This window comes from Leptidea sinapis, chromosome 29, assembly GCF_905404315.1.
Source record: "Leptidea sinapis chromosome 29, ilLepSina1.1, whole genome shotgun sequence".
Classification (NCBI taxonomy): domain Eukaryota; kingdom Metazoa; phylum Arthropoda; class Insecta; order Lepidoptera; family Pieridae; genus Leptidea; species Leptidea sinapis.
Genome location: NC_066293.1, coordinates 5,700,251 through 5,712,887, shown reverse-complemented (window position 1 = coordinate 5,712,887; position 12,637 = coordinate 5,700,251). Strand labels below are relative to the sequence as shown.

At 35.1% G+C, this 12,637-nt stretch overlaps 1 long non-coding RNA gene across 1 annotated transcript; it reads right to left on the bottom strand.

Annotated features, from left to right (window-relative positions):
- Positions 1 to 6,414: 6,414 nt before the first annotated feature.
- On the bottom strand, positions 6,415 to 7,081 carry LOC126973532 (uncharacterized). The gene is made up of 3 exons (XR_007731381.1): positions 7,014 to 7,081; positions 6,671 to 6,827; positions 6,415 to 6,576 (listed from the first exon to the last, which is right to left on the bottom strand). It is a non-coding gene; the product is annotated as an uncharacterized LOC126973532 (long non-coding RNA).
- Positions 7,082 to 12,637: the final 5,556 nt, after the last annotated feature.

The window sequence follows — 12,637 nt, the reverse complement described above, 5'->3', positions numbered from 1 at the left end:
ATGAAGCTCCACAACTCTGCCCAAGCCCCACTTGCCTGGTGGGAGATTAGTGTCATTAAGTATCACAATATCGCCAATTTTCATATTGCGTTGGGTACAAAGCCACTTGGACCGAGCGTTCAGTTGTGTTAGGTACTCCGTTCGCCATCTCTTCCACACATCAAGAAATATCTTTTGAGTGAGCTGCCATCTGGTACGTAAATCCTTTTCAGTTTCGACTATGGTTATTGTTGGACCACTTGAAAGAAAATGAGCCGGTGTGAGGAAATATAAATCATCTGGGTCTTCATTTAAGGGGCACAACGGTCTAGAGTTCAGAGTCCCCTCTAATTGAGCCAATAGCGTTGAGAATTCCTCGTATGTCAACCTTTGTTCTCCTAATACTCTTTTCAAGTGGTATTTAAGGCTTTTAACTGCGGCTTCCCAAAGGCCTCCTGCACTGGGCCAAGACGGAGCGTTAAAATGCCACTCAATTTGCATTTTAGTTATCTGCGTATAGAACTGGTCGTCTATTAAGGATTTCAAGTTGACCATCTCTTCCTGCAGCATTCTGTTGGCTTTTACCTGGAGTTCCGCGACGAGCTGATAGTCGACGGAGAGCTGCTAAAAATGCAGACGCGGTAAGATCGGATACAAGCTCCAGATGAATAGCCTTGGTTGCCATGCATTTGAATACAGCAATGTATCCTTTGGTACATTTAATTCCTCGTCCTTTGGCTGACTTTATATCAACAAACCCTGTAAAATCTACTCTTGTATGATAAAATGGTCTCGAAATATTGGTTCTAGCTGGTGGTAAATCACCCATTAATTGGTTATGTTTCGTAGGATTATGCTTTCTACATATAATACATTTTCTTAACCTCATTTTAACTGCACTATATCCGCCTATAATCCAATATTGTTGACGAAGCCATGATTGCGTTAAACGTGCCCCGCCATGGAAAGTCATTCTATGAGCATAATCAGTAAGCATATCCGTCAAATGATGGTTGTGCGGTAAAATTATAGGATGTTTCATGTTATAATTCATTATATTTGCTGTTGATATTCGTCCCCCCACTCTTAAAACTTCTTGGTCATCCAGAAAAGGATGCAAATTTAAAATCTTACTCCTAGAATGCGCTCGCTTTTGCTTTTTAATATATCTGATATCCTCTGAAAATTCCAATGATTGTACATATTTTAATAAAATTATATTAACTTTTCGCAGTTCTGGTATTGTTAGATATGATGGTTTGTTACTCAATCTCATACAGAAACGAAGCATTCAAGCCATAACCCGCAATACTTGCTTATAATTGTTATGTCTGCTTAATAAGGTTTCTATGACGTCATTTTCATATTTTAGCGTAGACACATTTATTTGTGTTGAAATTTTAATCTCTCTTCGTCTGTACTGTAGGGTGTACTTTTTGTGGTTTTCTCCTCAAACGATAGCAACCAACTTGGCCCGGACCACCAAATAGAATGTTGAACTAGCTGGTCAGCCGTGATTCCTCTACTTGCGCAATCAGCAGGGTTGTCCTTGGACTGTACATAGCCCCAGCATGATGACGGTATTTGTTCTATTACATGTTTGACCCTATTCGCCACAAATGGTTTCCATCGATTCAGATCTCCGCTCAACCATCCTAATACCGCTGTGGAGTCAGACCAACCAAATATCTTAATATTAAATTTAGACAAACATTTACAAGTTGTTTTTATCAATTTTGATAGTAAAACAGCGGCGCATAGTTCTAGTTTAGCTAGCGAAATAATCTTCTTGGACGGAACAAGCCGTGCTTTTGATGCTACGATGACAACCGACGATTTGTTTTGATCGTTCTTATGAATCCTAGCGTATATAACGAAAGCATAAGCCTTTTCAGATGCATCACAGAATCCGTGAAGCTCAATGGTGTCATTAGCGTTGCATTGTAGCCAACGTTGTATATTAATATGCTTTATGTTATTATTTAAGTTATTTCTTATGGTATCTCATCTAGATACAATGGTTTCTAGCAATATATCATCCCACTGAAGATCAAGTAACCAAATTTCCTGGACTAACAACTTAAGCTTGGTTGTAACAGGTGATAACCAACCAAGTGGGTCGAATATTTTTGATATGTCAGACAATAAAGTGCGTTTGGTAAGCTTTAACGATGGTTTTAATATGAGGTTAAACGTAAACTTATCATCACTTGGTTTCCATTGTAATCCCAAGGCCTTTGTTGACTCTTGGTGCTTGAAAATATATGTGTGATCATTACTACTGTTCTCCGTATCTTCATCAACTAGATCAAGTTTATTAGATGACCATTTTCTGAGATTGAATCCACCCGAACTTAACAGGGCTATAAGGTCTGCTTTTAACCTTTTTGCGGATTCAAGGTCATGGCTCCCGTGCAATACGTCATCAGTATAGAAGCTGGTATTCACCACTTCTGCTGCCTCAGGAAAACGATGAGCTTCATCTTTGGCTAACTGTTTTAAAGTCATTATAGCTAGGAATGGTGCAGCCTTGGTGCCGTATGTAACAGTAGTTAGCTGGTAATTTTTAAGTGGTGGTCACGCCAAACAATTTTTTGCAAAGGTTGGTCTTTCTCATTGAGTAACACTTGCCTGAACATTTTTTCGATGTCAGCAGTAAAAGTAATTTCATATTGACGCCAACTAATAATAAGGGTGAGTAAATCCTTCCGTAGATTTGGCCCACTATACATTAAATCGTTTAACGAATAACCCGTCGAAGTTTTAGCTGATGCGTTAAAAACGACACGAGTTGCAGTGGTCAATGACTCCGCTCGTATCACACAATGGTGTGGTAAATATGATTCCGGTGTCTGGTTACCGGAACATTGCTTCATATGGTTTAATTCAATGTATTCGTTAATGAATTGCTTATAATTTTCTTTAATGGTTATGTTTTTGATAAAACGTTTCTCTAATTGGTGAAATTGGGCGACCGCTTTGGTTCTGGACTCTCCCAATTTTTCTTTAAAATCTGGTTTTAATGGTAATCTCACAACGTAACGTCCATCTGGTTGGCGTTGCGTCTCTAATTGATATTGCTGAATACAATAGAAATCATCAGTTTTCATATCTACAGCATTATCCGAAATGTCCTCTATCTCCCAAAATTTTCGGATATCCTTTAAATCAATTTTTACGACATGGCCATAATTTTGTAGTTGAATACCACCACTTAAGATCCAACCCAACTCCGTTTCTTGAGCAATAGGTTGCAATGCGCTTTTACGAATAAAGCCTGGTAGTAAAATTAGTTCGTATACTTCTACACCTAATATAAGATCTACAGGTCTTTTCAAATAGAACTCTGGATCTGCTAAAGTTAATTTATTAATTTGTGGCCACTCTGGTTTGGTAAAGGATTGGTTAGGCAAGTTGCCGACTATTTGTTTCATGACATATGCCTCTGTTGTAATGCTAAAGTCATTAATTAATGAGCATATGGTGATTTTAATAGCTCCCTTACTGCTTATAGATTTCTCTCCAACTCCTACAACCAGACAGTTTCGGTTGATGCGTGGTAAGCCTAATATCTGTGCTGCATTCTCTGTTATCAACGAAGATTCTGCACATGGGTCAATCAGAGCGCGCATGACGTGTTGGGAACCGTCTACAGCTTCAATATTAATTTTCACTGTGGCTAATAGCTTAGGAGATACTTGTGGGGGTAAGGTAGAAACGCATATATTAGTTTTTCTAGGTTCTTCCACTGCATGCTGACTTGATTTTGTTGGTAAGTACGTTATGTAAGCTTTATGAAGAAGTGTGTTATGTTTTTCTTGGCAAAATCTACATGTTTTTTCTGATTATGACATCTTAGTCTAAATGGTTATAATGGTAAATGGTTGTGAGCACACGCGAACCGACTGATGCTCGAACGTGAACTGGGGAAAACGGCACGCGCCAGCGCAACTGCTGACAGGGCGCAACGTCATGTGCGATGTTCCACTCGTACAGTTTGCAAAACTGCACCATTAGCTTCACTGTACTGTATGATATGTTTTTTTTTAATGATTGACACAGTTCGTCGTATTTCCAATATATTTATAACTACAGGAACATAATTTACAGGAAAGTCTGGTTCCATCTTCACTTTTATTAAAAAACTCCCAGATCACACTTCTTTTAGCTCTAGATCTCATATTGAATAGCTATTATTATTCAGTCAACAACGGCAAGAAAACAAAAACATCAAATCGCGCTAAGTACGACGACGAATTGCAAATGTACTTTATATACGTCAAACTCGGTCAAACGAATGGTATTAACGAATTGCATCCACCAACCAATCATGCTTCTTAGAACGTCATTCGAATCTGTATTAGAGCAAGATAGCGAATCAACGAATGTCGAATCAACCCGAGTCGGCTCAGCTCGCCGCCGCACAGTGTGAAATATTCATAATCTAAAGAGACTAAAGTCAAATTCCACACTAGTCTATCCTGGTCAAATTGTTATTTATATTCCAAGAAGACTAACCATATTACGCGTCCCTAAAGTTTATTTTCCAAGAAATCGCACCACACAATAGAAAAAGGGTCGGAAGAGCCACCTACCTGAGTTGCATGGACCAAACGCTTAACATATCGCGTTATTCGGCTTAGGGATGGCGATTCTTTACGAAAAAGATCGATTTTTAAATCGATTCGAATCGTAGTCTAATGAATCGATTCACGAAAAAATCGAGGCCTACAAAATCGATTCTTAAAAAATCGATCTTTTTTTCAAGTTTGCGTTTACAATGTAAATTTGTATCAATTTTACTAAAAACAAGATTAATATTGCTATTAACGATATCTTATCAATAAAATCAGGGAATTCAAAAATAACAATTATTTTTATTACCGTATCAAACTATAAGATCAACTATAAAAAAAAATAAGTATTTATATACTGAATGTTTTTATTGATTGCAAAAAAGTAAAAAATAAGGTAAGAGTTAAAAGTTTAAATATTAAGCATTGGGAATTATAACTGGGAACTATAGGTCCCAATGCTCAATATCTAAACTTTTTAAAAACAACAGTCTGTCAAGCCTTTTGGGATCCAAGCGGTTACGCTCATCACTTGCGATGTTTCCAGCAATTGAAAACAGGCGCTCACAAGGAACGGATGATCCAACGATACTCATATACATCATGGCGATTGGGTGAACGTGATGATAAATGGAGCTCTTTTGTTCTTGCCAGTAAAGTACAGGATCATACTTCAGGTGCACAACTGCCTGCGATAAATAATGTTTGAATTCTTCATTTAAGCCTTGATTTTCCTGTGCAAGTGCATTGCATAAAGAGAGTTGCTTTTTCACAAGCAACTTATGAAAATCCCATATTCCGTTTTTCATATCCTTATCAGCGCTTTCTATTGCGTCGACTTCCTCACTATTATTTTGTGGAAGTGATTGTCGTGTAATATCCAAAATTGAAGTGTTTATTTTATTTATCGCTCGAGAACAGGCTACATGGTCAGTAAAATGAATTTTTTTAAATCTAGGATCTAAAATGGTCGCAGCAGCTAACAAATGAACTTGTTCAACATTTCCAAATCTTTTCTTCAAGCCGTCCACAATTAAAGTCCTTGTTTTAACACCAATATCCGTTGAATTTTTCATTGTATTATATGTTTCAGTCAGACAAGACACGATGGGTATAATTTTACTGGCTGTAACGTAGTCTTCTCCCGATATTTCTTTAGTTATTACTTCTAATGGTCTCAATATATTTATAAGATCTTTTATAAATTCTAACTGCTGTGCAGTTAGCATTGTTGGCGCTTTAGGATACTTGAGTAATATTGGCGCAATTATTTCGGATAACTCAACAAATCGTTCCAATTGATAAAAAACAGAATTCCATCTGGTACACACAGACTGAACAAGCCCCAAAGGCTTTGTTTGATGACCCTGAGCTTTCTTTAAAGAATCAGCAGCATTTGTATTATGTTTAAAATATGTGGTAATATCTTTGACAGCTGTTAGTAAATTCTTGGCTTCTTCCAGTCCATCCTTATTGTCAAATGGTTTTGATGCTACTAGGTTTAATGTATGGGCAAAACATGGCATGTGTTTATTTTTGCCATAAACATTTGTGACAGCTTTAACGATATTAGCGCCATTGTCCGTGATAAACGCTACCACTTTGTTACTTGTGATGCCCCATTTTTCCGTCATATTGATAATAACTTGTGCTAAGTAGTCAGCATTGTGTGGTTCTGTTAGAGCAGTTACACCAAAAACTATGCTCAATAATTTACTTTCATATATACAATGACCAGTTAAGGCTAAGTAGCTTTGACTATTATGTGAGTCAGTCCAAACATCTGCAGTTAAAGATAGTGCTTCTACTTCTTGTATTTTTAGTTTCAGTTGTGTCGAAAGAACGTCATATTTATCGTCAATCATGTGGGTCATTGTTTTTCTGGCTGGAACTTTATAAAGTGGTGCCACTACTTTCATTAAATATCGAAATCCTGTTTTTTCCACAGTATTTAAAGGCAACCCATCTTTTGCGATCATGAAGACTATTGCATTGGTTATTTGACCACGCTTAATACCAGTATCTGAAAATAAATAAAATAAAGTCTTAATTATTGATCCTGTATGCATCTCACTTTCATAAAAAAATATTCAAAAGATTTTAGTTTCATGCCTTACCTCCAAATGATTTTATATTTGTTAAGCAAGATGTCAATGTTTGCTGTTTTAAGACTGATACATTGGTAGAAGAAGAAGCCACGCTTTCAGCATCCGAATTATCAACATTTTGCAAATCTGGAACTGGAACGATGTCTAAAGTCATGTCATCAACAACCTAAAACGAAAAAACATAGTTACTTCGATTTATTTAATATCGATTTTTATTTTTTTCGAACTCAGTACATTGGAAAACAAATAATGTGACATAAGAAATGGTTTCACTAAATTGATCATTTCCATTATCATTTCGTGCATTACCACATTTACCACCACCACTTTCACTCTTCTTTTTGAGACTTACGGTCTGAATTGTTGGATGACGTCTTAATAAATGATTGCGCAAGTTTGTTGTGTTTCCCTTAGTTTTTACGTCCTGGTGACAATATTGCATGTGCCTCCGAAGTCTTTTTTAATAAAATGATTCCATAAATCACTTCTACCCGACATGCTGAAAAAATATATTTATTCCTCATTTATTATATGTATTAAACTTGATAAACAATGGTATTTTAAGTAATTAGTCACTAGTTTCGAGTAATATTCAAAATCCTATTAGGATTAGTTAGCATAATTTCTTAATGAATTTAAAAGAATATTTTATATGAAAGAATAGTTTAACATTTTATAAAAAAGTAACCTTTATATAAAAATAGCACCAAATGTGAATCGATTAATTAAGATACGAATTGCTTTAAAAATTGATATTTTTCGGAAAGAATCGCCATCCCTAGCCTGGCGATTACTTGATTAAAATAAAATTAGAGTAAAAGCGATAGTTTATTTTTAAAATGATAATGGGAGCTTTACTATTTTTTCTGTAAACAAGATGAATAATTTGATGCTTTGACGTTAAATAGATAATTGGACATAAAGTAATCGTGAATGAAGTATGAACACTTCCATCAATAAGAATTCCACATATTACTTATTAGTTATTTCAATGCTGATTATTCCTGTGTAAAAGTAAATTTAAATGATAATCACAACTAACAGAACAAACTGAAAATAATAGCGTCAAAGTAAAAAATAAGAAGCGCTTTACTTATTTACTTACCTACTCTCAATTAGTTATTATTTCGCAACAAACACTACATGAAAATCTGATGAAAATCAATCATGAAAATACTTATATTACGCTAATAACAGTATTCATTAAACGACAACAACAAATGAATAATGCAATATCAATCGTCACAGATTATAAATACATAAAGTCAAAGACTACAAACGTAACTTTTTTATTAAAGAGAGGCGAGTAAAGGATACTAAACATACAGCCATCTCGCGAGTTTATGAGTAGTTAACTCTTTAACCGGCAGCACTCTTATAATTCAGGCACATTCAACTAAATGCAAATAATTGTATGGTTTATACCAAAACAGAAAAAATCGAATGTCGATTTTCAAGGGTGATTTTATAAAAAAGTAACCTTTATATAAAAATAGCACCAAATGTGAATCGATTAATTAAGATACGAATTGCTTTAAAAATTGATATTTTTCGGAAAGAATCGCCATCCCTAGCCTGGCGATTACTTGATTAAAATAAAATTAGAGTAAAAGCGATAGTTTATTTTTAAAATGATAATGGGAGCTTTACTATTTTTTCTGTAAACAAGATGAATAATTTGATGCTTTGACGTTAAATAGATAATTGGACATAAAGTAATCGTGAATGAAGTATGAACACTTCCATCAATAAGAATTCCACATATTACTTATTAGTTATTTCAATGCTGATTATTCCTGTGTAAAAGTAAATTTAAATGATAATCACAACTAACAGAACAAACTGAAAATAATAGCGTCAAAGTAAAAAATAAGAAGCGCTTTACTTATTTACTTACCTACTCTCAATTAGTTATTATTTCGCAACAAACACTACATGAAAATCTGATGAAAATCAATCATGAAAATACTTATATTACGCTAATAACAGTATTCATTAAACGACAACAACAAATGAATAATGCAATATCAATCGTCACAGATTATAAATACATAAAGTCAAAGACTACAAACGTAACTTTTTTATTAAAGAGAGGCGAGTAAAGGATACTAAACATACAGCCATCTCGCGAGTTTATGAGTAGTTAACTCTTTACCCGGCAGCACTCTTATAATTCAGGCACATTCAACTAAATGCAAATAATTGTATGGTTTATACCAAAACAGAAAAAATCGAATGTCGATTTTCAAGGGTGATATATCGATTCAGTGAATCGACACAGTACTTCATATCGATTTAAAAAATCGATATTTTCTGCTCGAAAAATCGATTCTTCGATTAATCGATCTCAGATCGCCATCCCTAATTCGGCTGAGTTTGCTCGTTGAATATACTGTGTTTATGTGCGCTACTAGTTATTGTGAGTTGTTATTGTTTTCTTCTGAGTTTTGAGGTAAGTTTCCATATTTATTTGTTTTAATCAGTCTTAAAATGTTGTCACAAGCGCCATTTGAATTGACATAGGTTATTTATTAGTCGAAATATTACAAAGTCAATTTGTTGTTGAGTTTTAGTGCATTATATCGAAATATACAGATCCCTTATTATATTTATTCGAAAGAACTATTTATAAGCAACAACAAAAACGTTAATTTGTTTGCGAATATTTGCGACACTCATAGAATTTTTTTTTATTTTCAGAATGCCTACGCAAATATCACGTAGAAAATTTTTGTTTTGTTTGGTTTGCTAACGCAAAAGAAATAAGAACGGATATTACATGTTATATTGCAGGAATTTGGTAACCCGTTCATTCCGGATGACGTTATAAAAAATTTAAAAGTGACTATCAGAAGTTTTTGCCAAAAAATCGAAGAAAAATGGTCGAAGTTAGGAAGACATCGAGATCGATTCCTAAACACAAATTCTGCGTGGTTAGAAGGAAACGTACCGTTACCTGATATTTCCACTGAAGCGCTCGGATGTGTGTCAATACCTGGAACGAGTTCGGGTTCGCTCGGAAGACCGCAAAAAGACTTTGAAAGTTTGAGCACTAAAACAAAAAGACGACGCATTCAACATCTTCTTGAAACATCAAGTCTACAAGAGATATCAATGGCAACCGAAGTACAACTTCGCAAGGAAGGAAAAAAAGATTCGGCGGCAATTGTAAAAGAACTTTGTCAGTTTTCGCCTAGAAGAGGTACTGTAATTAAAAAAGCGCGGAAGGTTTTAGAGAGCTCAAAACCCGTCGGGCTTTCGGCAGATCAAGCTCTCGCATTAATGGTCGATGCGAATCTCTCGACACATCAATATTGTTTAATAAGAGAGCAAGTTAAAGGCATTAACAAGAAAATATATCCACCTTACTACAGAGTTAAAGCGGCAAAACAATTGTGCTATCCTGGTGGCATTAATGTCACAGAAACGTGCGCCGAAATTAACTTGCAAACTCTTATGGATCACACGATTATACGATTATGTAAAGTGCAAGAAGAAGTACTGAAAACTATAAGTGACTTAAAAGGTCTAGATATAATTGTGAAATGGGGTTGTGATGGAGCGGAGCAAAATAAATTCAAACAGAAATTTTCTGAAGAACATTGCAGTGACGAAAGTTTGTTCAGCGTATCGATGGTGCCTATTCAAATTAATTCAATAAATACCCAGAACGTTGAAAACATTGTGTGGCAAAACCCTTCGCCAGCTTCGACCAGATATTGTCGTCCCATCAAGTTCGTGTTTGCCAAGGAAACCGTAAATGTTATAACGACGGAGGTGAATAAAATTAAGCACCAAGTAACTTCACTCTCACCTACTAAAATTGTTGTAAATGACATGGAATAGCCAACACTGATATTCTGCATGATTGACGGCAAATTTGTAACGCAGTAGCATCATGTTCGTCCACACAAACTTGCTATTTATGTGGTGCAAAGCCTAAGGACATGAATAATGAAAGTCGCATCTTAGAAAAGCCGGTAAACAGCAATTTTCTTTCTCTGGGCCTGTCACCTCTACATTCATGGATTAGATTTTTTGAATGCATATTGCACATTTCATATAGACTTGATATAAAATTGTGGCAGGCTCGAGGAGCTGAGAGTAAAAATAAAGTTGCCGAGAAAAAGAAACAAGTACAAGAAAAGTTCAGGAGGGAGTTAGGCTTATTAGTAGATATGCCTAAACAACAAACTGGAAATACCAATGATGGTAATACAGCCCGTAAGTTTTTCAGAAATCCTGAAATGTCCGCTGAAATAACAGGTGTTAATGTTGAGCTTATCAAGCGCTTCCATGTTATCTTAGAATGTATAAACAGCGGATTTCACATTAATATCAATAAGTTTCAGGAATTCGCTAAGCAAACGAGAGACCTATACATCAAAGAGTACTCATGGTACCCAATGCCCGTTAGTGTCCACAAAATACTCTTTTACGGAAAAGATATTATTGCTTCTTGTGTTCTTCCAATAGGCCAACTTTCGGAAGAAGCACAATAGGCTAGAAATAAGGACAACAGAAAATTTAGAGAATTATTTACGCGAAAAACTTCAAGAGTGGATACGAACACAGATTTAATAAATCGTTTACTTGTATCTTCAGACCCCTACATTGCAAGCTTACGTGCTGCTCCCAAAACTAGACGTAGCAAAATGTCTCTTGAAGTCTGTGAGCTATTAGACATTAGAACTCCTGACATTGAACACGAAGAAATTCAGTCAGAACATTCAGATTCTGATACCCATGAGTTAATCCCATTATTCTGACTAAATTACTTCGTGTTCAGGGTCTTCGTGATTCTTCAAACGAATCTCTATTTTTAATAAATCTGTATTTTTTTTGTGCATTCGAATAATTACTTACGTGTTTTTTTGTTGTGTATTGTCATTTTTGTGTTATATGTTATAATATAATAATGTTGCAATATATGTCTAAAACCTTGACAATGTCTTTCAATTTGATTCTATACATTTTATCGCGTAGTAAATTTGTACAGTATGGGTCCAAGACTTTTGTCTCTCTAGATTATGAAAATTACGCACTGTGCGCCGCTCGGCGTCGCGGCCGCGAGCCGAGTCGACTCTGGTTGCGCGGCCACGCGCGCTTCAACTGCGAGTACATGCCTACGAGTTAACGAATTGATTCGTTAGCAGTCAAAAGTGATTCGAATGAACGAATCAACAGCCTTATTCGAGTTATTCGAATTACCCACCGCTAGTTGGTTGTTGGTCTTTATCAAAATGAATAAAGTATATTATTGTGAGTGTCAGATTTCAGTGTTTCAATGAGTGAGATTTAGCCATGAGCCGAGTTGACTTTTTGGTAGTGATGGGACTGGAGTGATTTTTTTTCCACTCGAGTCACTCGGTACTGGTAACTTTCTCACCTGAATGCCACTCGAGTGAAGATAAAACTAGAGTAGTTTCTATTGACTCGAGTCACTCGGAATATAATACTCGAGTGACCAAAATTTTAAAATGAATAAAACAATATTAAATTACATAGAAAATGTGTTTTCAGTATAGCATTAGTGTAAATTGAAAAAATCTAAACAAAATGTAAAAAAAATTGAATTTACCTTCAAACTTAACCTATCATACATAACTAAGAAACCTCTTATATCAACTGTCGGTCTAATTCAAATATTAGAATGTACTACTAATAAGATCTAATCCAATTTAAGTTATTTTAACAAGGAACTTTCATGAGATCCAAATATGAACAGTTTTATTATGTTCTTACGCAATTTAGGTAATAATAAACATGCTTTAAAATTAAATTATCTGAAACTTAAATAAACTTAATAAAATAACAGAAATAATGTATTTTTAATGAGACAACAAATTTAACTGAAATTGCTGTAAAAACTACTTAAAAAAGATTTCATCAATTTTTTTTCCCTTCCAAACGGTTTCTTCTTTGATTACATATCAGCGCAGCTTTAGAAAAAACTCGTTCTGAAGGAATAGAAGT